The sequence below is a fragment of the Drosophila suzukii genome, chromosome X (genome assembly GCF_043229965.1).
Source record: "Drosophila suzukii chromosome X, CBGP_Dsuzu_IsoJpt1.0, whole genome shotgun sequence".
Lineage (NCBI taxonomy): Eukaryota > Metazoa > Arthropoda > Insecta > Diptera > Drosophilidae > Drosophila > Drosophila suzukii.
In genome coordinates this window covers 29,567,891-29,594,172 of record NC_092084.1, presented here as the reverse complement: position 1 = coordinate 29,594,172, position 26,282 = coordinate 29,567,891, and the positions used below count along the sequence as shown (strand labels likewise).

Below are 26,282 nucleotides of genomic sequence, written 5' to 3'. Positions count from 1 at the left end.
GCCATTACAGAAGCAGTTAAAAGGTTAATGTTCTAGCTACTTATTTTAAGTAAAGTCAAGAGAGTCGAGTACCACGACTATCATATACATGTTACTCGGCGAACTATATTAACTAGTAATTAGTAATATATAGACAACTAAATAAAAATATTAGTAAGCAAAACGTAGTTTACACTTCTACAAAATGTTTAAATATGTGGGCGTATATATACTTTAGCATTGTGGGCATGTGTGAGCGTTAGATTGGGCGTAACACCTTCCGATAAAAAACGTACTCAAGCTACGAAATCTGAATCTAAAATCGAAACTCTCTACCTCTATAGTTTTCTAGATCACAGCTTTCACTGCTATACCGCTACGGTCCTCTAGGTGGCATGTGTGGTGTGAGCCGCGCTAATAGAAATGCCTTTGAATTTTATTTTATTTGAAATTTGAAACAACCTAATATCGGGTATCTAACAGTCGAAGCACTCCACTATGGCGTTTCCTCTTGCTCATTATTAGCGTTGCTTGCCTCTTCTTACGTTTATTAATTCTTTCGTCGCCTGCCATGGAAAAAAGTCCATGAAATGTGGAAAATTCTCCTCAATAGAGCCGCAATGTCATCTGGTAGCAATAAATGCAATCCACAAGCTAAAAACAAAAACGGGAAAAATCAAAGGGAAACTGTTTATCAAACGGAACGGAAAGTACATCGTCGGAACGCGGTAAATGAATTGCTCCGAACAACAGTATTTTCTTATGGTTTGTTTTGTATTTATTAAAACCGTGTTGAAAAATTGGGTTGCTGAGATTCACGGGTTAAGATAACGTTAATATAGCTTTTCTAAATTATTTGGTAAATTAACCAAACTTTATTTTTATTAGGAGTTCCTTGGCCAACTCAAAGACAAATATCAGTCTAGTTGGTACACAGAGAAAATTCTGACGTTCTCATCTGAGTTGAAAATGTTCTTAAAAATAGAACGACATTTTTAAGTGGAAAATGTTTTTATTTTGCTCGAATCAGGTTGAATTGGCGGTATTTAAGTACAAATAAACTATTAGTTCAGTCCTTAGTGTATACTTATCAAAAAGTTGTAAAATAAACTCAATTTAACTTTTCTCTTCCCACCATTTCGTTTTTATATTGATAACAAAATGTACTACTTTTTGAGAACGAATGTTCTCAATTCAAGAAAAATGTTCTCAATTCAAGAACAATGTTCTCAATTCAAGAAAAATGTTCTTGGATAGTTTTCTCTGTGTACTGATTTTACAGTTGTGCGGGTCAGTGGTTCCCTTGTAGGGTAGCTCTAGTATATGTATCAAATGTAAAGAGTATGCATCAATTTGATTCCGCCGCTGGTTGTGGCTATGAGATTACCTAACTTACGGTGGTTCGAGGGCCGTTAAAACTAAGTCTGTCCTGCTATTCCGCGTTTTCAGCTATGACAGCAGGGCCGAGATTCAATTCATCTAATTAGCTTTGGGCTGATAACTTTCCACCGGTGCAGGCGCAGCGTGAAAATAAATTGAACATCCAGACGATGCCATGCGAAGCGTCACTGACCTAACGCACACGTGAGCCAGCGGCATTGGCGGCGTTAACAGAAATAGCACACCGTGGAAAAAGGAAAAGCGCTGCCCCCGCGGCGGGAATTTCCTCGCGGCGGCAACAACAGAAAAAAGAAAACACCGAGGAGCGCCGATGACAACGACAACAACGCCGAGCACCGCCGATATGTTGCGGCAACAAGCCACTTCGGGGATGCTGCTGAGATGTCGGCGAAAGTTCGGGGCCGCTCGTACCGCCTCGCCGGGGAAAGTCGGGGAAAGCCGAGCGAGGGATACAGTTGCCGGCAGCTGGCGGGCTGTGCCGCAATTCAGTCTTTGCGCGTTTCCCAACTGCTGCGGTCCAGCGGAGAGGCGACGCCCGATTTTCGCACCCCAGACATTGTCGAGATTTTGCGAGTGCAAGCCCATCAAAAGTTCACGAAATCAAAAGAAGAATATCATTTACAACACACATATTATGTTTGATTCTGTGACCCCACGCGAGTGTTGATTAATTTTTTGAGTGTTTAGTGCGGGAATAGAGCACTTTTGTTGCTTTACTTTGCCGGAGCTCGAAGTGTGTGTGAAAATTCCGAAACAGAAAGTGCAGCCCAAATAAAAAACACGTGCCAGTTTCTCGGGTGAGTGCCAAGATATAAGCCGTAACCCCAAAAACTAAACCGCAGTTCGAGCCTTTCGGGAAAATCGAGCCAACTTTTCTGCTGATGCACAGTTATTATGACAGCGACAAATTGATTGATTGAGGATGACTAGGTGGAAAATACTAAGACAAATGCCCGAAAATAGGGCTTTTATTAAATCAAATAAATTTAAGAGACCGCAAGTTAGGAAATCATGAAACATTTACATTCATTTCTAAACACTGCACTCAAATAAATAGTTTTATATATATAATAATTGGTAACTATTATACTATATACGGAAAATGTAACCGCAGCTTGGAATTCATAATCTGATAATACTCAACAAAACTAGTCGAATTTGGATTTTATTGTAGGTAAAAACATAGGCCCGTGCAAAACTTAAGTATAAATATATAGAAATTGAATACTGTGAATATACAAATTTAGACTCAAAAACACAATTTTTTCTATACATTTTTTTGCATTTAAAACTTTATATATAGGTTGTTATCTTGTAATAACCCTAAGCTAATAAAAAAAACATTACAATCGTCCCCTAAAATATAGCCAATCTTGGAATCTTGAAGTCGCTATAATAACACCCAAACGCGAGCCAAGCTAGAGAAACCGCAAATGGAGTTTCAACCAGTACTTTCAGATTTTAAAATCCAAACTGCGGTGACAATCCAAAACCCCACAAATATTTCACAGTGTACATAATACATAAATGTGGGCTATTATTTCCTTAAAAGTGTGTTGAAACAACAAAACTTTATGGCTCAAATGAAAGTTAACCCTCAACTATTCCTACCTAATGGAACCTAGACACCAAAATGTTATATATTTTCAACATCTTTTTCAATTTTAGAGCTGGGTTTGCACATAACGCAATAATTTTCATGCCAAGAATTTCAGTGTGTATAAAAATAAAAAAAAAACTTATTCACTATAAATAATGAAAGGGTACCGCTTTTGGAGCTGCTGGAGGGACTTCAGAACTCAAAAATAATTTAATATTAAATAAATTGCACTACAGCCGCAGCAAATAAATTGTTTTGGCTTAGTGGTCACATTTTTTTATACTAAATAACCATTTTAAGAACAAAAAACTGTTTAACCATTAAAAACATTGCTTAATATTTTTTCAGTTTGCTTGTAAATGCAAATGTGCTTAATAATAAATAAATAATAATAATAACCCTTTTATATGGTTTATCAAATAAACTATATTGGCCAGGACAACGTACTGAATTTCGTTTTATATCCTCGCAGTATCTATTATATTTTGTTTCCAGAAAAAAGACATGATCACCATCGCAAATCGCGTTAATAAAGACTTGTCAAAAATTCTTTTCGATCTATAGTCTAAAGGCTATTGATTAGATCAGACGACGATATCATATTGTTGCCGTAAAATTCGTTCATAATGTACTTACCTAAATTTCTAATTGAGGACAAGGAAATCGGTTTACAAAAGGGGTTTAACAAAATTTTGTAATAAAATTATATCAATTAAAATATACATTTTTTTGTGAAATGGTTGATATGGTTCTTTTCTTGAATTTGGTATTGCAGTACTTACTTACAACCTTGTTGCGCACAACACTTTCAGTAACAATATTTGCTTAAAATGGCCTTTTAAAGAAATAATTAAAAATATTCCTTAAAACTGTTTAGCCAGTTACAATATGGTTTTTTATCGTAATGTTAAACAAAAGTTACGGCTTAAGCCAGCGGCGGTTCCCGGACGAATTTTTCGTTGCATACACTATGAATACCATATTTCCATTCACTTTTCTCCCGAATGGGGCTTCCTCAAATTTCGACTTCGGATCTATAAGAGATATACAAAATTTTCCATTGGAAAATATAAAGTAATTCAAGTCACAACACTTTATAACAGCTTAAAAGTTCCAGCTTAAAATATGAATGTGTTTCAATTTCCCGGGGCTTTAAATTAATACCCTTATTAAAGTTCGAGTTTCGCAATCAATGTTCCCGTGAATCATTTTGCGCCCCGGAAGGTGCACTGTCGACTGCCACTTCGATACATGAACATGGGATGGCGTCTGTTGAGCTACGGAATTGATTTGGCCAAGTGAACCGTGAAGGACGTGGGCCAGAGGGCGGTGGCCGGGCCTGCGGCACCTCCCGGCGGAATGCAAGTGAAAAACCAGCAAACAAAGCTCAAGCTGAATAAATAAGCACTCGGCACCCTGCACAAGGAAAAATGACTGCAAATACAAATACAAATGGTAATACAAATGGAAATGTTGCCTAATGCATTTTCCAGCTATAAGCCGGGCAGCAGAAAATACCAGTGGCACATCAAAAGCCAGCGGAAATGGACAGTAAATAAGTGTTTACAATTTTTTGCATCCAGTGCGCGCCTTGATGCGTCTTCCTCTTGCCCTTGTACATTTGTTGCTGCTTTTCTGGGGGCAAGGCACATAAATTTCAGCGGAAATTGTGCAGACCCCCCTAAACACCCGACGCCCTAAGCCACTGGAATTGAAACCTTAGTCAGAGGTGGGCAAAGTAGGGGGCTTCAATTCCAGGATCTCCAAAAAAGGGAAAAAATTGTAGCACTTTAAGATATAACTAACCAAAGTGTCGAGAACACTTTGCTGGCCAAACTTGAGAAACTAAATGACCAGGCAAACTGATGGATATGATTTTGTTCTGTGGGATTTTGAGCACATTTTAAAAAATCCTCAACTACGAGCATATTGTTTGCTGCATAGCTTCAAATATTTAGTTTGTTTCGTTTTTAGAAGGTTCGAAGCTAAAGTTGTTTCGTTGGCTTTAACAATAGTTCCAATTGAAGGATGCTGTACAAAATGCTTTTCGCAGCAACTTAAACTTAAAGACAGAACTATAAGACCTAAGACTTGCGACTCCACCCACCAAGAATAAGTTGGTTAGGGACAGGGCTTAAAGAACTTTTCGCTACTTGCGCATTTATTATTATTTATAATTGCCACTGCCTGCTCCCTTCTTTTAGAAAATCTACTTTTGTCCGAAATGCATATTCATTCATTGTCTTTAAACCATTTCTATGTGGAAGCTTAAGCTGCTGCTGACGAGCAGATAACTTTATTTCATTTGGCATGCGATATATTTTTATATTTTTGACTGCGCTTTTCATTAGCGAAAAAGAATTGCACTTGAACGCAGCAGCAGCAAAAGCAGCAAAAGCAGCCGGGACAAGTACTGCAATTACTGCATAAAGTACTTGTAACGAGGCAACTGCCACTGGAGCTGACTCTGAATCTGATGCTGATGCTGATGCTGATGCCAGGCAACGTCCTTCTATCTGTCCGCCCACCAGCAGCAGCAGTCCGCCGAATGCAGCGCTAATTTAAGGCAATTATTTGTGCCACCCGCCTCATTGCACAGTGGGGAAAAACAGACAACGGAAAGCGGATGCAGAACCTGTGTTCACGTGAGTGCCAGGACATCGACTTAGAGTCGTGGAATTGGTAATTGCATTGCCATGGATATGGCAACTGCGCCTTTTGAGTGCATTTCGCTCAGCCAACCAGTTGCGTTTGAGTAGGTGCCGTAATTGGCATAGTGTGGGCCCTTGTCATAAAGCTGGGTTTACTTTACCCACCTTAGTGTTTATAAAACAGGGGTTGCATGTTAATGTTTGTGCCACCATCTTTTTTGAGACCTTTATGTGCAGATTCCCGGCCTTCATCAACCAACAAATTGCTTATTTTAATATCATAAGCAGCTGAGTATAGTCTGTATTTTAAATTTTAGTTTTTTATGCAGGGAAGACATTCCAGATATTTTTAATATAATTACGTAAAATATCATTTTTTTTAAGTAACGATTTTTAAAACAAATTTTTGAAACAGCTAAAGTCGGCTAAAAAAATTGATGCATTTTAATGATGCATTTTAAAAATTCTTCTACTTTATGGCCTAAATCTCCTTTGTCCTTGACTTTTCAAATGCTTTTGGGTTACGTTTCTTCAAATTCAAATTAAATCATAAAAATTTACGAACTTTTTTAATGATATAAAAAATACAACGGAATTTTGCATATTCGTTTTTTATTCTTTAAAGTAATCTCTCTACGCCTCAATACACTTATTAACTCGGTCAAACAACATTTCAAAAGAGGGTTTTTAATTGACGTCCGCAATGGCCTTTTGGTATTTTGGATGCCCTCCACGTCAACATAGCGCCGACCTTTCATGGATAATTTCAGGTGGCCGAACAGGAAGAAGAGGCAGGGTGCCATATCAGGCGAATACGGCGTATGGTTAATATTTTATTGTAGGTAAAAAATCGGTCACATCGGTCGATCGATGAGAAGTCGCATTATCATTGTCAACACTCCTTTTTGTTTCGATGACGCAAACATACTGTCATATTGGACAGCCCCACTTCCAAAGTCCCGAATATAACGTTTGAAGAGAATGTCAATGAAAGGTGCATGTTTCCAACACTGGTTCTCACAAAAAGGTGGAAACTCTAGAAATGACCTGACCAAATGTTCGGGAACTTTTGAGACAAACCTTGTAGTTAGTTCAGTCAAATTGTTGGAAAAAATTTATAGCAGACGTGTATGGGTTTGGCTTCAAAAAACTATTTACGAAGCAAAGATGTGACTTTAATTTGTTAAAAACTTTATGCAAAACTGAACAAATCTCCAAAGTTTTTAAAAAATCGCCGTTTGATTAAGTTCGTATATTTATGGAATTTTTTGGTTAATTTCAAACCTAGGCCATGTGATTTTCCAAGTCTAAGTGCTCTTTAAAACTGATTTTTTCAAGTTTATTTTAAGATGATTAAGAGCAAGAAATTCTATATTAATTGAAGCCACCGAACATAATACGAAAAACTAATACAATTCCTTTAGGCTAAGGAGAAATGTGTCTAAATAAATTATAAAGTAACAAATTTGCGTTTTTGACCCACTGTAGATTTTCTAAAAAACAAAAAACATTACTTTGTACGCGTTGGCTTGCTTGTATACATATATTGTGTGCTTGAGCCTCTACATTTGTATTTGTGTGGTTAAAAAGGACAGTTCATATACAGGGTGCCACAGAAATCGCATCAGCTCTGGGTCCTATAAAATTTATATTGAACGTAAGAAATTCACCCCCATTCTGTGGCACCCCGATAAATACAATTTTTTGGAAAACTGTTACTGTAAAAGCAGAACAAAAGTGGGTTTTAGGTATGTTTAGTATTCCCATTCATATTAAAAATTATGTTTGCTTTGAACTATTACAGTTACCTTTTAAATATTTTATACACTATCATTTTGGGCTGCTGTGAAACGAGGCCCATTCCAAGGCTCTTGTGCATTCGTGTTGCTTGGTCTGGAAATTCTTTTGGAGGCCTCACTTTACCCACACACATTTATTCATATTCCCTGCGCGTGTGTGGGTGAGTGTCTAAGGCACAACCATTCAGTCATTCGCCATGTCCGTTTCCGCTCCTCAGCCCCCCCTTCAGCCCCCCTTGGCCATTTAATGCACTTATTCATTAAAATAAAGCACAAAAATAAATGAATAAGCGAAGTGGCGGGGGAGAAGAGGCAAAAATAGATGGCGAGAAGGCGCAACAAGAATGAAAATGAATGGAATAAAAAATGTAAACATACACAAGTGCAATGCAAATTAAAGCAGACAGCAAAGTGGCAGCACTGCGGGGGCGGTGGGGTGTGGTTTTTGTGGACGCAGCCGGGTGGTCTGAATGGGGGGGGGTATTCACTGCGAAGAGGCAATTCATTAGCTTTAATTTAGGTAAATGTCCTTGGTCCTTGCGGCGTTGCCTCTTGCGGTGAACGTCGCAAATGCAACTAAAATGTTGCGGTTACCATCGTTCCCGCCCACCGCCCACCGTCCGCCCCCAAAAACTGGCACACTGCGAAAATATTACACATGGACACGTTTGTCGCACTCAATACGATTAAAAGATTAGGTGTTAAATATGGCTTATTCCACGTGAAAGGTGGAACCCAATTGGGGTCACTTCTCGGTAAACTTTAAAACAATTTCGATGGAAGACCCAAATATTACAACCCGTGGGCACCAAACTTAGATTTATTTGGAGCAACAAAAAAAAAACGGCTAGATCGACTCGGAAAGTGATCCTGATCAAGAATAAATACACTTTATGGGATCAGAAGCGCTTTCTTCACAAAGAAAACTATCAAAGAACATTGTTCTTGAATTGAGAACATTCGTTCTTAAAAACCGTGCAAGTACATTTTGGTATCAATATAAGAACGAAATGGTGAGAAGAGAAAAGTTAAATTGAGTTTATTTTACAACTTTTTGATAAGTATACACTAAGGACTGAGCTAATAGTTTATTTGTACATACAATGTACTTAAATACCGCCAATTCAACTTGACTAGAGCAAAATAAAAACATTTTTAACTTAAAAATGTCGTTCTATTTTTAAGAACATTTTCAACTCAGATGAGAACGTCAGAATTATCTCTGTGTTCTACCTGCTACATACACTCAGGGAAAAACACCGTGCTAAAATCAAGTACAAGCTATCTTACCTTAAAAACAATTTCATGCTTACCATTTTAAGATCGTTGGTGCTGAAAAAGTTCCCACATTGAGCACATTTTGGATTTAAATATCTGTCAACTCCGAAAATTCTCATCTGCTTATTCGGAAAGTGCTCGGTATATAGACGCATAAAATACACAGTGTTAATTCCCGTGAGTGGCAAGTCGTTAGTAAACTTATAATATTAATGTAATTTAGCTGTACATTGTTTATTTCATTTTCTGTTTCCAATATATATATATTTCCAATATCTCTTACTATAATATAGTTGAGACCCAATATAAATTTAAAATAAGTGAATATTGATGTTACAATTATTCGCTATCATCATGCCGGAAACTTTCTTACTTTATTAATAAATAGTAGTTGTTTTTTGTACAAAAGTGACTAGATTTAAGAATTAAGTGCAGACCGAAATGATTTTTTGAAAATGTTTAGAAATGTATATTATATATTTTTTTTTTCATACTACTTTTTTCTGACATTGTCACATTCAATAAATAAAAAAAATAAGCAAAATGATTTTTGAAAAATTCTTTTTGGAGTTACTAATAGCTTTGCTAAATAAAATCCACTATTTTTCTCGTAATAGGTCTTGTAAATACAAATCCACCTGCTTTTGGTTTATGTATATCGTGTCTTCCGTCCGCCAGATATAATAAAAACTAAATGAAATTTTTTTTTTCCAAACAACTGAGTTATAAAAGCTACAGAGGTACTGTTTTTATCAGTGCATGTGAGAGTGGTTTCCCATTCGGCAACTTGCTTAAGACTTAAGGTGGCCCTGCATGCAGGAGCAAACAAGTGGGCCAAAAATGGGTCCATAGAATTCACCACCGCTCCACTGCACTATGGGGAATTTCACCACTTTTCTGGACAAAACCCATTTTTTAATAGTCTGTGTCTGAGATACTTTAACTTAAGACCAATCTTCAATGTTACGTTTAAGGAATTTCGGGAGCGCTTTTGGTTAGACAACAGATGTTATAAGTTTCATTATCGGGTTTAGGAAATTCGTCGTATGGCTGAAATTGCAAAAAGGAAGAGCATTAAGCATTCAAAGTTCAGTTTTTGGAATGAAATCAAGGGATGAGCGTTTCTAAATTAATCATGTTGTTCCTGTAATCAACAGTTAAAGTGAGTATATATACTTATACCCGTTACTCGTAGAGTAAAAGGGTATACTAGATTCTTCGGAAAGTATTTAACAGGTAGAAGGAAGAGTTTCCGACTCCATAAAGTATATATATATATATCAGGATCACTAGCCGAGTCGATCTAGCCATGTCCGTCTGTCCGTCCGTCCGAAGGACCGCTGAGATCTCGGAAACTACAAAAGCTAGAAAGTTGGGATTTGGTATGTAGATTTCTGAGCTTCTTGCGCAGCTCACGTTTGTTTCAGCAGAGTGCCACGCCCACTGTAACGCCCACAAACCGCCCAAAACTGTATTGCCTACAACTTTTATGCTACCAAAAAAATGTTTAGCTGAAATGTATTGGTCTCGTCAATACTTATCGATTGACCCAAAAAAAAGGTTGCCACGCCCACTCTAACGCCTACAATCTGTAGTGCCCAAAATTTTGATGCTGGAAAAAAGTTTTAAGTGTAATGTATTAGACTCGCAAACCCCTTCCGATTGACCCAAAAAGTCCACTTTTTATATATTTTAAGATTTTAAAAGAAGTTCTTGTTAAAATGAATTTTTTAGGAAAAATACTTTTTCCGATTCTTGCAGAAATTAAATTCTTTAGATCATAACCTCAAAATTAGCAAATGCCCATTTCATTGCACTGTGGGCTGAAGATATAAAGTAGACTTTTATAAATGTTTAAGGTAACGCGAAACCTAGCGTTAAGCAATTGTAAAATAAAACAAGGAAGAACGCTATAGTCGAGTACCTCGTTTATCAGATACCCGTTACTCAAAGGGAAATGGAGATATGCAAGCAGCAAAGCGAAATTAAAATGCGCCACCTACCGGCGGTAGACAGATTTAAGCGTTATGGGCGTTAGAGTGGGCGTGGCAAATTTATTTTTGGATCAATCGATAGGTATTGACGACACCAATACATTTCAGTTAAAATTTTTTATCTAGCATCCAAATTGTGGGCGTCACAGATTTTCGCGGTTTGTGGGCGTTTAAGTGGGCGTGGCAAACTTTTTTTTAGGTCAATCGATAGGTATTGATGAGAACAATACATTTCAGTTAAAATTTTCTATCTAGCATCAAAACTGTAGGAGTTTCAGTTTTGGGCGGTTTGTGGGCGTTAGAGTGGGCGTGGCAGTCTACTGAAACAAACTTGCGCTGCGTACGAAGCTCAGGAATCTGTACGCCAAATCTCAATAGCCTAGCTCTCATAGTTTCCGAGATCTCAGCGTTCATCCGGACAGACGGACAGACGGACATGGCTAGATCGACTCGGCTAGTAATCCTGATCAAGAATATATATACTTTATGGGGTCGGAAACGCTTCCTTCTGCCTGTTACATACTTTCCGACGAATCTAGTATACCCTTTTACTCTACGAGTAACGGGTATAAATACCGCAATAAGTTCAACAAAAAAATAATAGGAGAAAAAAAATAGAATTCTATACAGTTTTTTTTTCTATTACAACTATAAGATTTATTCTAAATTTTTAATACTTTCAAAGTTTTATGCAATTTACTCTAAAAATAGCAAAGTTGATCTGATCATTCTTATGGCAGCTATATGATATGATTCGCAGGGAAAGTAGCCAAATTCCCCATAGTCCACTATCGCAATATATTGGGTTCTGCGGCGTGTTTTGATAAGTATTTGAAGAACATAACGATATTGATGCTTACTTTTTGAAAAATATTCGCATTAAACCTGAATAATTATAGTATCAACGCCTGATGCAATTACGCCTGCAAGCGATAACGCCGATTATCACACGGTGTTTATAAAAATATTATTCCTGTTCCCTAAACGTCAATGGGGTTATGTGACACTTTTCTTTTACTCTATATTTCCTATTGAAACTTTCTTATTTTCGTATTTCAAAATATAGAAAAGCCATTTATAGAATACACAAAACTGAGGGTCCACTTCCACTTTTTTTAAGTTATAAATAATTGAATTGTAACAACTATTTCTTTTGGAGGTCCGTAACTACGCTTATGGTCGAGGCTGATCTTGGACCACTTAATAAGTATTACCGCACTTTTAACTGCAAATATCAAAGGCTGATCTTTGGAGTGTCGATTAATCTTGTAGGTTTATATAATCGATATTTTTTGGTATTTATAAGCCCACATTGAAAGTCGAAGTCTTTCGCAATACATTTATTCGTTCATAAATGGCTTAAAAGCTGGTGGGCGGAATTGGCATCATCTCTAATCCGCCACTGCCCCTGTAGGGGCATATCTGCACCCATTTCACAGCCATGACATTGGCATTCGTTGTCATCGGTCTGAGGCTCTGGGCATCGGCTGGGGGCTGAAATAAATCATTTCGAGTGCACGCAATTGGTGCGGCGACGGGCGAGGAGCCGACTTCTGCCTAATTAGATAATGTCAGATGCAGCAGACATCATGGCGGACATGTCTGCAGTTGGCTCCCCGCTCGCACATTCTCGCAAGGCTCTCTTGACCCCAATTAAATTTAAATTATTTGAGTGCTTTTTAAGTAAAACTAATTGTATTGACCGACGCAACTTCCTTCCGTTTAAGTCACTTGAGCGCTTGGATGCTTCGCTCGTACATTTCCATTGTCTCAAGTGTCATTTGTTTTGCTTTATCATTATTTATTTTTGTGTCTGCTCTGGCTTTAATTCAATTTGTCAAAGCTTCTGTAGAAAAAACAGATAAACTTCAGTCGGTTGGCAAATTATTGCGTCTCTGGTCGCTCATTAATGCACTGCATAATGGATATGGAGGAGTTTTTTGAGGGTTGGGAACAGAAATACGTGTTCCGGCATGCATTTCAAAAATTAAGCTGAACCCGAACTAATTCCACGATCTACTTTTGAATGCAATTTATGTAGCTGAAAGTGACAAGACGACGGAAGTGAACAAAAGGGCCCTACAATCAAATGTGTTAAAAGAAAATCGAGTGGAACGCTACTTAAAACCCAATAAAAATGTGGTTTAGTAACACGTGCAAACGTACTTGATTTTAGCACGGTGTTTTTCCCTGTGTGCATCTGCACAACCTCTCTAACTTTAGGTAAACGATTCAAGACAAACCGAGGGGAAGGCTTTAAAACTTTTGTTAAGGTATAAGAATATGTACTCCGAAGCAGTTTAAAAGAACTACAAATTCTGTAAAGGAAGGATTTTTCAATATGCAATATTTTGCTTAAATACCTCCTTTTTGGCAGCCATAAAAAGCATTCCACATAAATCCCATTGACCTTGGCCTAGCCAGCTAAATTTTCCGACAGGAAAATCTGGAAACAAATTTTCCATCTGGCAACAAATTGCGGCAACTGTTGTGGCCATTCGAGGGCATCAAATTAGTGCTGCTAATTAATTATAAATGCCTTGGAGTAACATATTTGCCAGTCGTCTTTAACAAATTTATAGTGGGTCTAGCAATTAGTGAGTCCTGAAGATTGCCATGCATTCCGGAAGGCCCCAAAACGTTTTCCCTTACTCCCCTGAAATAGGGCGTAATCCCAAGAACTGGGGACAAAAGAGTGATAGAATGTGTCTCTGAACAAGGCAAACATTTGTTGCCTGATTACTTTTAAATTATTTTGTGGCATTATTTCAAGGGCTTTGGACTTTCCTGGCTTGCATAATAAATAAAAGACACGAAAGCCCTTGTGGACACACGGGTGGAAAAATGGGTAGGACATGGGTAGATTTTCTGTTGTCCAGTCCGAGGGCTGTGTGTACAGCTTCATAGGTACATATAGTTTCATACCCACACGACTAAGATAGCTCTTTGAGGCTCGTCACATTATAATATGCTTTAACAGCACAAATCCGTTTCATAATTTATGTCTCAATTGGTTCAGTATGTTAGATGGGATATGTATTTAATTCAAACAGCTGCGTTCAGAACTACAGTAGTGAACTTAAAAGTAATTTTATAAATATAAATAAATTAAAATAAACTTTAAAAAGTAGCATATTCAACAAAAATACTCTGTTAACCTATCAATACGATATACAAACGTTGTTAGCTAGAAATCAAACAAGTTTTAAAAATTTTTTCAATAAATTATGCTGCAAACAAATATTTACTTACCTTTTACTTAAAGACCACTGTATAATTATGTAGTAAAGCATTAATGCTTAGCTATGAATTCTTCAACTGATTAAAAGATACCGAAAATGGCATGAATAAATATGAATTTTCAAAGCCTTAGAAATACAGAGATAAATAAATTGGCTTGTATAAAATAAACAAAGAACGTGTTCAGATTAATCCTTTCCTTCTTCAGCAGAACATATGCTCTTAGATGTCATTTATTTACCCTTCCTTACATGAAATACATTTTTTAGTCTATGAGAATATACTCATGTCCCTCTCCTGGCCTGTTTATGTGTGGATATTAATGAGCTCTTTGTGGGGCTTAAAATAATATAATAGCTACGATATAACAAACACAAACAAACTTTGTGTATGAAAAAAATGCAGGAAAAGGGACAAGCGAAAACACAAACAGATGCCTTGGACAAAAAATGGTTTTTAAAAGGACAAGACAAAGGAACAGCACACACATCCGAGATGGCCGCAAAAAGGGACAGTAACATGTTGTATACGTCATATGCGCTAATCAGCGACCCGAACCCGAACCCGGACCCAACCCGGATAGGGATCCGGATGTGGATCAGGACTCATCCGTATAGCCATTTTCACATCCTTCATTGGAGCCGACTGTAGAGTCTTTGGGACGCTGGCTAAGCCCACATGCTTTGTTATTAAATTAAGGCACAGTGGGATTGATTAAGAGATAAGGTTGTGCGATTTCGGAGACGATAAGAAGAAATATGTTATGTACAAAAGCCAGTTAAAACAAAAAATTATCCGAAATGCTCTTAAACTTACTTTAAAAGTATAATAAATGAATTTGTTTTCATTGTATTTTGTTAACCAAGAGAGCCGTTTTTATTGTGATGACAGTTGTTTCCTGAAAATAGGAAAATGTATTAAAAGTGTTTATTTATTAACAGTTTGCAATCCAATTTATATATTATTATATTATATCCCATTGGAACATAGGTAAGAACATAGGTAAGAACCTCGACCAAACCCGTCTTGGATGAGAGACCACAACCGTTCGCGCCACAGAGTGAAGCTGAAGTGTTATACTATATACTAAATGGTTAATGGTTATATACTAATGGTTACACTAAAATGGTTAAAACCAAAATAATATAAACAATAATAAAAAAAATAAAAAAAATTTTATATATGGGTCCGGATGCTTTTAACAGCTTAATATAATACTGTACCAATATATTCCACTTCCTTTTTTTAAAAAAGATAAATCAACACAGGTGATTTCGCCATTATTTCAAGAAAAAAATAAAGAAAAATTTTACTAAGTGCGTATTAGTGATAAACTTTGAATCCAATGCGCGGATTCTTAAACGCGTTTGTTATATGCCTTAATTTCTTTAATAAGCACCGTTAAGGCAGCGCTATTGAAATGGACGGAAAATCTGGCATTACTCGCCGGTTATAAATATACTTTATTGGGTCAGAATCGTCTTCTTCGATGTGCTACAATCTTCTAAACGATACTATGAGCTACAAGGGGGTTTAATTATAAATAGATAACTAGCGTAAATTTACGATGCATTAAATATACATTATTAATAAATTATAAAGCACAAATCGGTGTGCCCACTGTTCCGAAGCTAAAAAGGCCAATCCCGATTTTGGTCTCAACCCGTTTTCAACTGATGATGCGACTTCCCAGACGTTGCCGCTCAGGCTGCTGTTATTCTTCTTCTTTTGCTCCATTTTATGAGAGCTCACATAAGAAGGATGTCAACATAATTTAAACATCAAAAAAGTTTCTTTTTGTTTTCCTCGAATTTTATATTTTATGTTCTGCTGTGTTTACGGCTTTTGGTTACGTAAACCCATGCACGTTTCCACGGGGGGAACTTGGGGTTGAATCTGGTAAAAAGTGAAAGGAAATGAAGTATTCAAAAGGTATGCAACCAAAAAATTTCCTAAAAACCCCTACAACAACCAAGTTAAGGATTCACCACAAATTGGGTGCTTCTGCAACAAGTAGACTAGAGTGCAGTAAGGAAAGCCAAAGTATTAGAGTAGTCGAACGCATTAGTAATTCAATGGTTAGCTTTTCAAACGCGTTACTCATAGAGTAAAAAGGTATATTGTATTAAAGGAAAAGTATGTAACAGGTAGAAGGAAGTGTCTCCGAGCCCATAAAGTATATATATTCGTGAAATTAACTGAAATTTATTGGTCTCGTCAATACCTATCGATATCGTCTGCCACGCCCACTCTAATATACAGGTGTCGCTTTACAATCTCGCTTTGCTGCTGGTATATCTCCAACTCCCCTTCGCTAAGTACCGGGTATCTGATAGTCGACGCACTATAGCGTTCTTCCTTGTTATTATTATTATATTACAGCATTTCTCATATTTAACATAATTTTTATATTTTTTACTATTATTTGAAAAAGCATTCTTACTCCGAAGAAAAATGTTAATATATGCACAATTAAAGATTATTTTCTATTTAGAATTCGGAATAAATATAAATTATTATTCACCTCTTTAAGACCTCGAAAGATTTCTCTGTGTGCCGAAGATAGCAGACCAGACACGTAGGCCAGGCAAAGTGATGTAGGACCGGAAGCGGAAGTGCGGGCACACGGCTGCCGCCTACTTTCACGCCCACTTACGCAATTTTACAGTTGGCGTATCCACATACGTACGTGTGTATAAGTGCGGGCTTATTTACTTTTCCATAATGCCGCCCCGAGAGGTCAAACAATATTCACCCAAAGGGACTGTCGCGTCTGGGTTTGATTTCACTTTTTTTACATTTCACATTGCCATATATTTTCATTATTATACCACTGTAATTATGTGCAATCTCCGCCAACATATGCAAACAGATAGGCGCTAACAATTGAATGCAATTTTATCGCTGTTTCGGATGAGTTGGCATTTGGCCACGAAAAACACTGAGCGTTTACACATTTTGGCCTTAATGTGGCCATGAACGTGGCCAGAAGGGGCCTCATCAAACTCATATAGTTAACCACATATGTATCAATCCAGTGAGCTAGTTGCTTGATTAATAAAAACTACTTCGTATTAGAATGATTTTTAATAAGTGTTTCTAATATAATAAGCTAAAGTCAAAAATCATTATTTGTGAACAGCGTTAAAAACTCATAAATTGTGTTCTGCAATTTTTTTACGCAAACAGAACTCGTATCCCTAATTTTTATAAGGTTATTTTAAAGTGTTTTGTATTTCTTAAAATTGTTTTTCTTACTTCATTTCCAGTGACGATTCACAAATAGTGTCCATACCTGTCACTGTTTAAGCTTTGGTTTTTTAAAAAGCCCAAATCGGGATCTGGAGCTCGAACATCTATTACTGGAGCTCGTACTTCCTATTCCTCGCTCTCAATTTTAAACTGAGAGCTTAGCTAAGTTATTTTCAATGAATAAATGGCCCTCACAACTCATCGAGCTTGGTGCATGGCAACTGGATGCCAAATCTTAAAGTTCTTCTCTATTTCTCCGCCAAGAAACATGACTGAAAGTGGAATTAATTCACGATAGTCATCTCAAGGGGTTGTTACTTGTACTCTTGCAGACGGTTGTATAATTTCAGTCAGAAGCTTACAGCGCAGTAAAGGAGAGATTTTCGACCCAATATATTCCTGAACAGAGTCAGCAGCTGAGTCGATCTAACCAAGTCCGCCCATTTATACTTTTTAAAGCTTTACGCAGAGAGAAATATTCAAGCAAATTTTTCTTGAATTGAGAACATTTCTTCTTGAAAACCGTGTAAGCACATTTTGAGTTCAATGTTTTCAAAACAAAATGGTGAAAAGGAAAGAGTTAAATTGAGTTTACTTAACAACTTGTTGATAAGTATACACTACTGACTGGACTAATAGTTTAGTTATTGATATAAACAATGTAAATACCGCCAATCAACTTGATTTAAGCACATTAAAAATATTTTCAACTTAAGCTAGAAGAAACGCTATAGTTGAGTGCTTCGACTATCAGATACCCGTTACTCTCTTTCAAATTTTAAACAAGAAAGGAAGTTATCTTCGGCAATCCGAAGTTTGTATACCCTTGCAGTTATAATTATTAAATTTAACAATACAAAAAATGATATTCCCAATAGTATAAGATAATATGTCAAAAAACACAGAAGCTATAATTTGTTTCAAATTATTTTCCCACCTATTTTCCGCTCGTTCCTATGGCAGCTATATTTTATAGTCGTCCGATTTTGATAAAATTAAATTCGAAATTCAGAACTAATTAAAAAATGTTAATTCCTAGCGTAATAGGTAATATGTTACAAAGCACCACAGATATAATTTAAAAAAATGTTTTTTTCGATTAATCCTATGGAAGCTATAAGATATAGTTGTCCGATCCGGCTGGTTCCGACTTATTTACTACCTGCAAAAGAAAGAAGACTTTTGGGAAAGTTTCAGCCCGCTAGCTTTAAAACTGAGAGACTAGTTTGCGTAGAAACGGACGGACAGACGGACATGGCTAGATCGACTCGTCTAGTCATGCTAATCAAGAATATATATACCTTAAGGGGTCAGAAACGTCTCCTTCACTGCGTTGCAAACTTCTGACTGAAATCATAATACCCTCTGCAAGGGTGTAAATTTAATATAATATAAAAATATAAATATTTTTAATATTAGTTATGACATAAGCGAGTCCTGTCACACTTCTCCTATTTACCTGTTACATTACCATCCTAATTTATTTCTGTTATTACATTTTCTGTATCATAGACAATTTTAGTTTGAATTCGGCTTTACAATAAAATGCGAATTTGGCAATTTGGCCCAAACACAAGGCCCGAAACCCTGGAAAGTCACCCATGGGTGGTGTGGTGGCAAACTGTAAATAATTAGCCGATAACGGTGTATAAACAAACAATAGCTTGCAACAACAATGGGAGAGTAATAATAATATTAAAAAACGGCAACCAAAATATTTATATTATTTGTTATCTAAATGCGACAACTGCCTTTTGGATTATAATAGGTTATGCGGCAGGGATCTGAGTGCTTATCAAAAATTATTACAATTATTGAGCGCTTCTATTAAATACATTTGAATTCATAACAGTCTCCAACAAAATTACTGAAACTAAAAAATATTATTAGCTACAATAGCTCAAAAATAAAACAAGGGAGAGCGCTACAGTCGAGTGTTTCGATATCAGATTCCTCAACTAAACGTCTTCAAAATGCATATACTTGCTTCATTTTATCTACCTTACATTTTTACATTTCACACTTTTCACTCTTATCTACTGGCTGTAACGATATTGACGATGCGTGCCGATACTTTAATCTTTAATCTCAAAGCGTTCACACGGACACGTCTAGATCGACTCGGATAGTGATCCTGATCAAGAATAGGTATATATTATGGGCTCAGAAACGCGTTTTTTCCCTGTTACCCATACACCCCGTTACTTTAAGAGAACCGTGTATAATTATGTTTCGAACTCGATAAGGGGTTATTTTTTCAGTAAAAGTGATATTTTTCTATTGTCAAAACACTTTATTAGTATGCCAATATTTGAATGTAACGTATAATGTGACCATACCCTAACTCTAAAGTAAGGGAAACATTTTTATACCCGTAAAGAAGCTTATAGGCGTTAGAGTGGGCGTGGCACCCTGCTGAAAAAATCTTGATCTGCGAAGGAAGCTCAAGAATCTGCATGCTTAATCCCAACGTTCTAGCATTTATATTTTTTGAGCTCTCAGCGTTCATACGAACAGACGGACATGGCTAGTAAGGCTCAGTTAGTGACTCTGATCAAGAACATATATACTTTATGGAGTCGGAAACGCTTCCTTCTACGTTTTACATACTTTCCCTGTTTATGCGACATTTGTAAATTAAAAAAAAACACAGAACGGTTATAAAATTCAAAAAGAAATTCAATTAATCGGATTTGGTCATCATACAATTTCTTAAATTAAGAGCTTGATCAATAAGATGGCAAACAAATTAAGCATTAAAATTTTAAAGAGTTTATTAAAGACAAGAAAAATCGTTTTTGTCAATATAGAAACAAAACATATTTTATTTCAAAAAAGTTATCAACTGCAAATTTAATCACTAAATTGCAGCCGAAGGTGAAATCAAATCACATATATGTACACTGAAAATATCATAGACTTACAATACCATCTTGTTTAAAAATTTTGTTTCTTCTGTTACCATCAATAAGAAAATAAAGGAGGTTTTAAGTTAAGTGTTAGGCACATTATTCATACAAATAGCATTTTAACGCCATATACTTTGAAAATTTTTTCTTCAGTGAATTCAGTTTACAAACACTTTCGGTAAAAGCTGGAATTTCCTAGCACTTTCTTAAATTATTTTTTCATTCCGTTTTCGCAAAGCAGTGCAATGGCTAAATTTGATCTAAGGAAATTAACAAAGAGCTTGCTAGGAGAGTTGAGTGATTAAATTATTGAATGCAGTCGGCACATAGATTCACATTGCATTTATATGCGATGTGAGTGAGTGGATGTATCGATGATGCAAAACATTTCCGTCACAAAACGCTGAAATGACACGTTAAAATGATGCTTTAGTCGATGCTGACTCCTGATGACTGTCGTTTCCCTAGACAGGTTTCAGAGCTTCACAGAGCTGGGTGCCTCATCCACAGGAAAAATTCTTGCTGACAACACTGCACAACAGTGTGCTAAGGGCAGGCCTGTGTTAATTAATTTTTATTATTCTGTATGATAAATTCAAGTCAGATTATGGGGATATTACTACCCTAACATCAGATTTCTGGTGACCATTGGTCGAAACAAGTGCTGTATAAAGCCATTAAGCATTCAACTAATGATGATTTGATGAAAAACACTCGTGTTTATTCTTAGATCTGTAATAATTAGAAAATGACTTGGATGAAACAAATTCGAGTTTTGAGTTTACCTATTCCAAAACCCAGTCAGATTGGATGACCTTTTTTGTTCAGTGCAGATGGTGGGTGTTTGGACGATGATAGGTGATTGTGTGGAAGAGTGTTTGCCGTGTCATTGACTCCTATGACGATGTCCCCAAGTCGCTGGCATGGCAAATATGTGTGTCAACTGGCAGTCGATGCCACAAATGCATTTTCCTTTTTGCCGTTCCCGGTCCCTTTGTGCCCTGTCTCTGTACGCCTGCCTGCGTTCACATTTGTTTTTTCCAGCCAGCTCTGTCTGTGTGCTCTGCGAAATTCCTTGCATAATTTCTCCAAAGCATCGCCATTCGCCATTCGCCATTCGCCATCGAAGCTAAATGGGCGGCAAAGTGTGCAGCTTGTTCGGCAGCAAAATGCTAGCAATTTAAGAGCAACTTCGACGAGAGTCACTCTGCACGCCAGGAAGCGCCTTTAGTTGCTCTGGCCACTTTTAGCCAGTTCAAGTACTTCTCCACAACAATTTTCTCCAATAAGTGTGAGACATACACATGTGCCGCCATAAGTATGCTTACTGTTTATTCCCTCACTCGAGGCATAATACATTTGGTGGTCTATGGTGGAAAATAGTACTTGTATGAATATTTAAAACAAAAAATACTTATAATAGATTATATTTTAGTTTCAGTTACGAAAAGCTTTGATTTTATAAAGGAATAACAATTGTTTAGTTTAATTTAAACGTTACCATGTCTAATTCCGACCTAGACCATGTTTTAAATTGATAGTTTTAGGACACATGCCTTGGTTAAAAATTTATTTTCCCTATATTACTATAGCATTACTATACCAAGCAGCATGTTTCACGGTGGCTTTAGGAATATTAAGTGAGAGTATTGGCATCTTGGTGCTTGCATACCGATCTGCACTTCACGTCTTATTATTATATTTTTTAGCTTTTTACATAAAATGCGCCCGGTCGGCGCCCTGGCAAATGACAGTAAGTGGTTCAAATGTGTTGTTGGGCCAAAAATGCTAGCAAGAAAACTATTATCCAAAGGCCAAAGGAAACGAGGAAGTGCATTTTGAGGCTCTGCACGTTTCTTTGGGATTTTCCTTAGATTTCTGTGCTTTTCTGTCTACTTCCCCGGCTTCACCGCTCGTATTGTTCCTCTTCGATTGTTTTATTTGTTCACCAAGCTTCTTTTGCAGTTAATGACGTTGCCCGCGCCTTCCTTGCAGCTGTCTTGGCTACTTTTCAATGCATTTTCATTTATTATTCAAATTGACGTTTCCCCTGGTTGCTTCTCCGGGCTTTTCCAGCTGGCGGCCGGAGTGGCGATGGGCTAACAAAAATATTAGCCCAAGCTCTTTCCACGACGGTTCTTTCGACTGTGTTGCCTTTTTTTTGGCAAACTAATTTGGCATTAAAATGATGTAAAAATTATAATTTAGGTACCTATTTTTCCACCTGTTTCGCCTTTTGAGAAGGAAAGTATGATACAAAGATTCTGGTAAAGGGCAATAGGAAAACGATGGATCTAAAAAGGACATAAAAAATACACAGGTACACACGAAAAAAAACACTTAGGCTAAATTGACCAATATAACAGTTAAATGGGCCCAACCTATCGAATTCGCGATTTGACCCATTAAACAGTTACTCTAACACAATACGTTGACGCAGGGGTTTCTATAAAAAATACTTATTTATCAATAAAAAGTGGAAGAAAGGTTCCAGCCAATTGATTTCAGTAAAATAACTTTTTTTAAAATATAGTTAAAGAACTATTTTTAATAGTTAATATATATAAAATTGATTAAAATTTACGTCCCTGTTGCATATTAGTTTATAAGTAAAAAAAATGTAGTAATTTAACTAACCTTTTAAATTACCTTTTCAAAAAGTGAGTTCCCATTACACCTTTTAGCACTTTGGCTTGTGGAAGTATGTTGAAGATACACAAAATATATGTTTTAAGTAAAGCCCTTATGTTTCAGAGTTTGAGAGACTAGAGTTTGGAGACTAGGTACACGGGACGCTACCACAGCTGGAGGAAATTTGAATAGTTATTGTTGCATACTTTTGTATGGAAGATCTTAAGTTAGGGTAACTATTTTTAATAGTCATTTAACTATTTACTATTGCAATAACAAAATACACACATCACGTTAACGTGACTATAATAATAGTAGTTAAACTCCAAATAAGTAAACAAAGCAAAAACAAATACATATACATATAAACTATTTTAATTAGTAAATAACTTTTTCTATAGTTACAAAACTACCTCCATTGCTGAATTTGGCCAAGAAAATTTGTTTGTGTATAGTAGGAAAAACAATTCCGAGCAATGCGCGAATCTGTCAATTGATGGGTGGCGACTAAGATGAATTGCTTGTCACGTTTTTAATCAATACTGATTTTAAGTGTTATTAAAGAACTTTAAAGAGAGTTACAGCTGTTACGCCAGGAAAATTACAAAATGATCGAACCTTTGAGACTTGAATAAAATAAACTTTTATGACAGTTAGAAAATTATTTAAATGATATTACCATGAGAAAAAAATTTATAAACATTTAGTTGTGTTTATCTATATATGTCAAATATGGTTTCTTATTCTTTAAATAGGAGTACTTGTAGATCTGTCGAGGGCGCAACATAATAACTTTAAATGCGTTGTAATGGAAAGTACGTTTTGAAAAGCGGTCAACCTCCTACAGTTGCGATTTAATGAAATGAATGGTATAGTATATATATTCTTGATCAGCATTACTAGCCAAATCGGCCTAGAGATGTCCGTGTGAACGATGCAATCTCAGAAACAATAAGAACTAAGAAGTTGAGATTTCAGATTTAGATTCCTTATTTTCGTACGCAGCGTAAGTTTGTTACACGAACATGCCACGCCCAGTCTGACGCCTACAAACCGCGCAAAACTGTGGCTCATACAATTTAACGGTTAAAAAAAATTTTAACTGGAATATATTCTCGTCAATACCTATCGATTGACCAAAAAATGTTGCCACGCCCACAAAACACCCAAAACTGTGATCCTACAGTTTTAGTGCAAAGTCCGTCTGGCCGCCTGTCCGTATGAACCCTGAGATCTCAGAAACTAAAAGAGCAAAAAATAGGCTGGTTACGAAATTTCACTAGCGCCACCTAGGTTTCGCGTTATGTGGCGTGTTAGAGAAATTTCGAAAACAGCTGATAGGAATGAACGATAGGTGGCGCTGTTTTGTTAGCTGAGTAACGGGTATCTGATACTCGAGGCCGCCTATAGCGTTTTCTTTTGTTATACCCTGCAGAGGGTATATTGATTTCAGTCAGAAGCTTGCAACGTAGGGAAGGGGACGTTTCCGACCCCATAAAGTATATATATTCTTGATCAGCATGACTAGACGACTCCATCTTAGCCATGTCCGTCTGACCGTCCGTTTCTACGCAAACTAGTCTCTCAGTTTAAAAGCTATCTAGCTGAAACTTTCCCAAAAGTCTTATATCTTTTGCAGGTAGTATATAAGTTGGAGCCAGCCGGATCGGACCACGATATCTTATAGCTCCCATAGGAATAATCGAAAAAAATAATTTTAAAAAATTATATCTTTGGTTTTATTTATCATATAACCTCCTAAGCTCGGAAATATCTTTTTTTAATTAGTTCTGAATTTCGTATTTAATTTTATAAAAATCGGACGACTTATTATATAGCTGCCATAGGAGCGATCGAGAAATTGGTGGGTAAATTACTTGAAACAAATTATAGCTTCGGTGTTTTTTAACATATAACCTCCTACACGTGGAAATACCATTTTTAATTAGTTCTGAATTTCGAATTTAATTTTATCAAAATCGGACGACTATATCATACAGCTGACATAGGAACGATTGGAAAATTGGTGTGAAAATTATATGAAACAAATTATAGCTTCGGTGTTTTTTGACATATTATTATATACTATTGGGAAAATCATTTTTTGTAATTGTATTAATTTAATAATTATAACTGCAAGGGTACACAAACTTCGGCGTGCCGAAGTTAACTTCCTTTCTTGTTTTACATAAAAATTATATTTATTTATGTTGGTTGTAAGAGGTGCTAAGGACGGCAGTTTTTTACTATTTGTTTTTGTTAATAGTAGAAATTACAGTAAAATTGTATAAATTACGTTCTTTTAAAAAAAAACTAAAAAGGCAGTTTTTGAAGTTGCTGGCCGAGAATCCCCCTCAACTCATTACTTTTTGATTACGTTTGAAATTAAAACAAAATAGTCGGCAATGCAAAACTCATTTAATATTCACTTTTCGACTGCTGTCCCGCGTTGCCAGCTGTGCCCTCTAAAAATCGACATCATGTCAAACAATACTTTGATTTATGGCCATTTGCCATGGCTCATGGCTTCTTTAGCCTTCTCGCCGCACTTTTTAGTCAGGAAAATCAAATTTTCAATGATTGGCCTGCAGGTCACGTGGCTGGGGAATGCTTATGATCTGCTATCAATTTAATAGCTCAAATCAATAAAAGAACAAATCCAAAGAAAGGTTCATGTAACCGGAGCAGCCCCTTGTTTTTCCATCTGTATATTTTTCTAAGACTGATTTAATTGGAACCCTGGTTTATATCTTTATGGCTGCTTAAGGACATACTTAATTTGGCTACTGAAAAATACGAAGTCAGCTAACAACAATTTCCACATATCAGCAATAAATTAATACCAGTACACATAAGTATAAAAAAAATAAATGAAATAAAATTAAATGAAATAAAATAAAAAAAAATATTAAAAACAATAATAATAGTAACTAAGAAACTACGAAAATTTGATGTTAGTCATTAATATTAATTAAGAGAGTGAGAAAAATAGTTGAAATAACTTTAAAATAATAATAATTTAAAAATATCAACTCAATGTGACTAGCGCGATAAGTATAAGTGTGCACTTGTAGCGCTGGGATATAAATATAATAAATACACTGGTAGAAAAAACATCGTAAATGTCACTATTTCGCCAACGTTTCAACTATTTTTCCCAGCGGTTTAGAACCTAACATGAAAATCGTAAAAACGAAAACGTTAAATAGTTAATTATTTTTTGAATAATCTCGTAGTAAGTTCAACGATTTTTTAATTTCGATCAAATATATTAAAATAGTACAAAATAATTAAATTAAATATGTTCCATAGTAAAAAGTATTATATTTTTATATTTCTTTTAAATATTTTCATATTTAGTTCCAGTAAATAGAATATTTCATTTGAATAGTTTTTATAGTTAAAATAATAATAGCCCGCCTTAAAACTCAGCATATTTTTATTTGGATTAAATAATTCTCATATTTAAATCAGACTGGGATGAACTTTAATATAAATACAAATTGTATTTAAATTAAATATAGTCCCCGTTAAAAGAACTGTACTTT

General features: G+C 36.1%; 1 protein-coding gene across 1 annotated transcript in view; it reads left to right on the top strand.

Annotated features, from left to right (window-relative positions):
• Positions 1-1,883: 1,883 nt before the first annotated feature.
• The window catches only part of LOC108007883 (chaoptin), a 381,371-nt gene continuing 356,972 nt past the window's right edge, over positions 1,884-26,282 (top strand). Inside the window, exon 1 of the mRNA XM_017071652.4 lies at positions 1,884-2,177. The gene's annotated coding sequence lies outside the window, so the exon portion shown is untranslated. The remainder of the gene's footprint in view (positions 2,178-26,282) is intronic.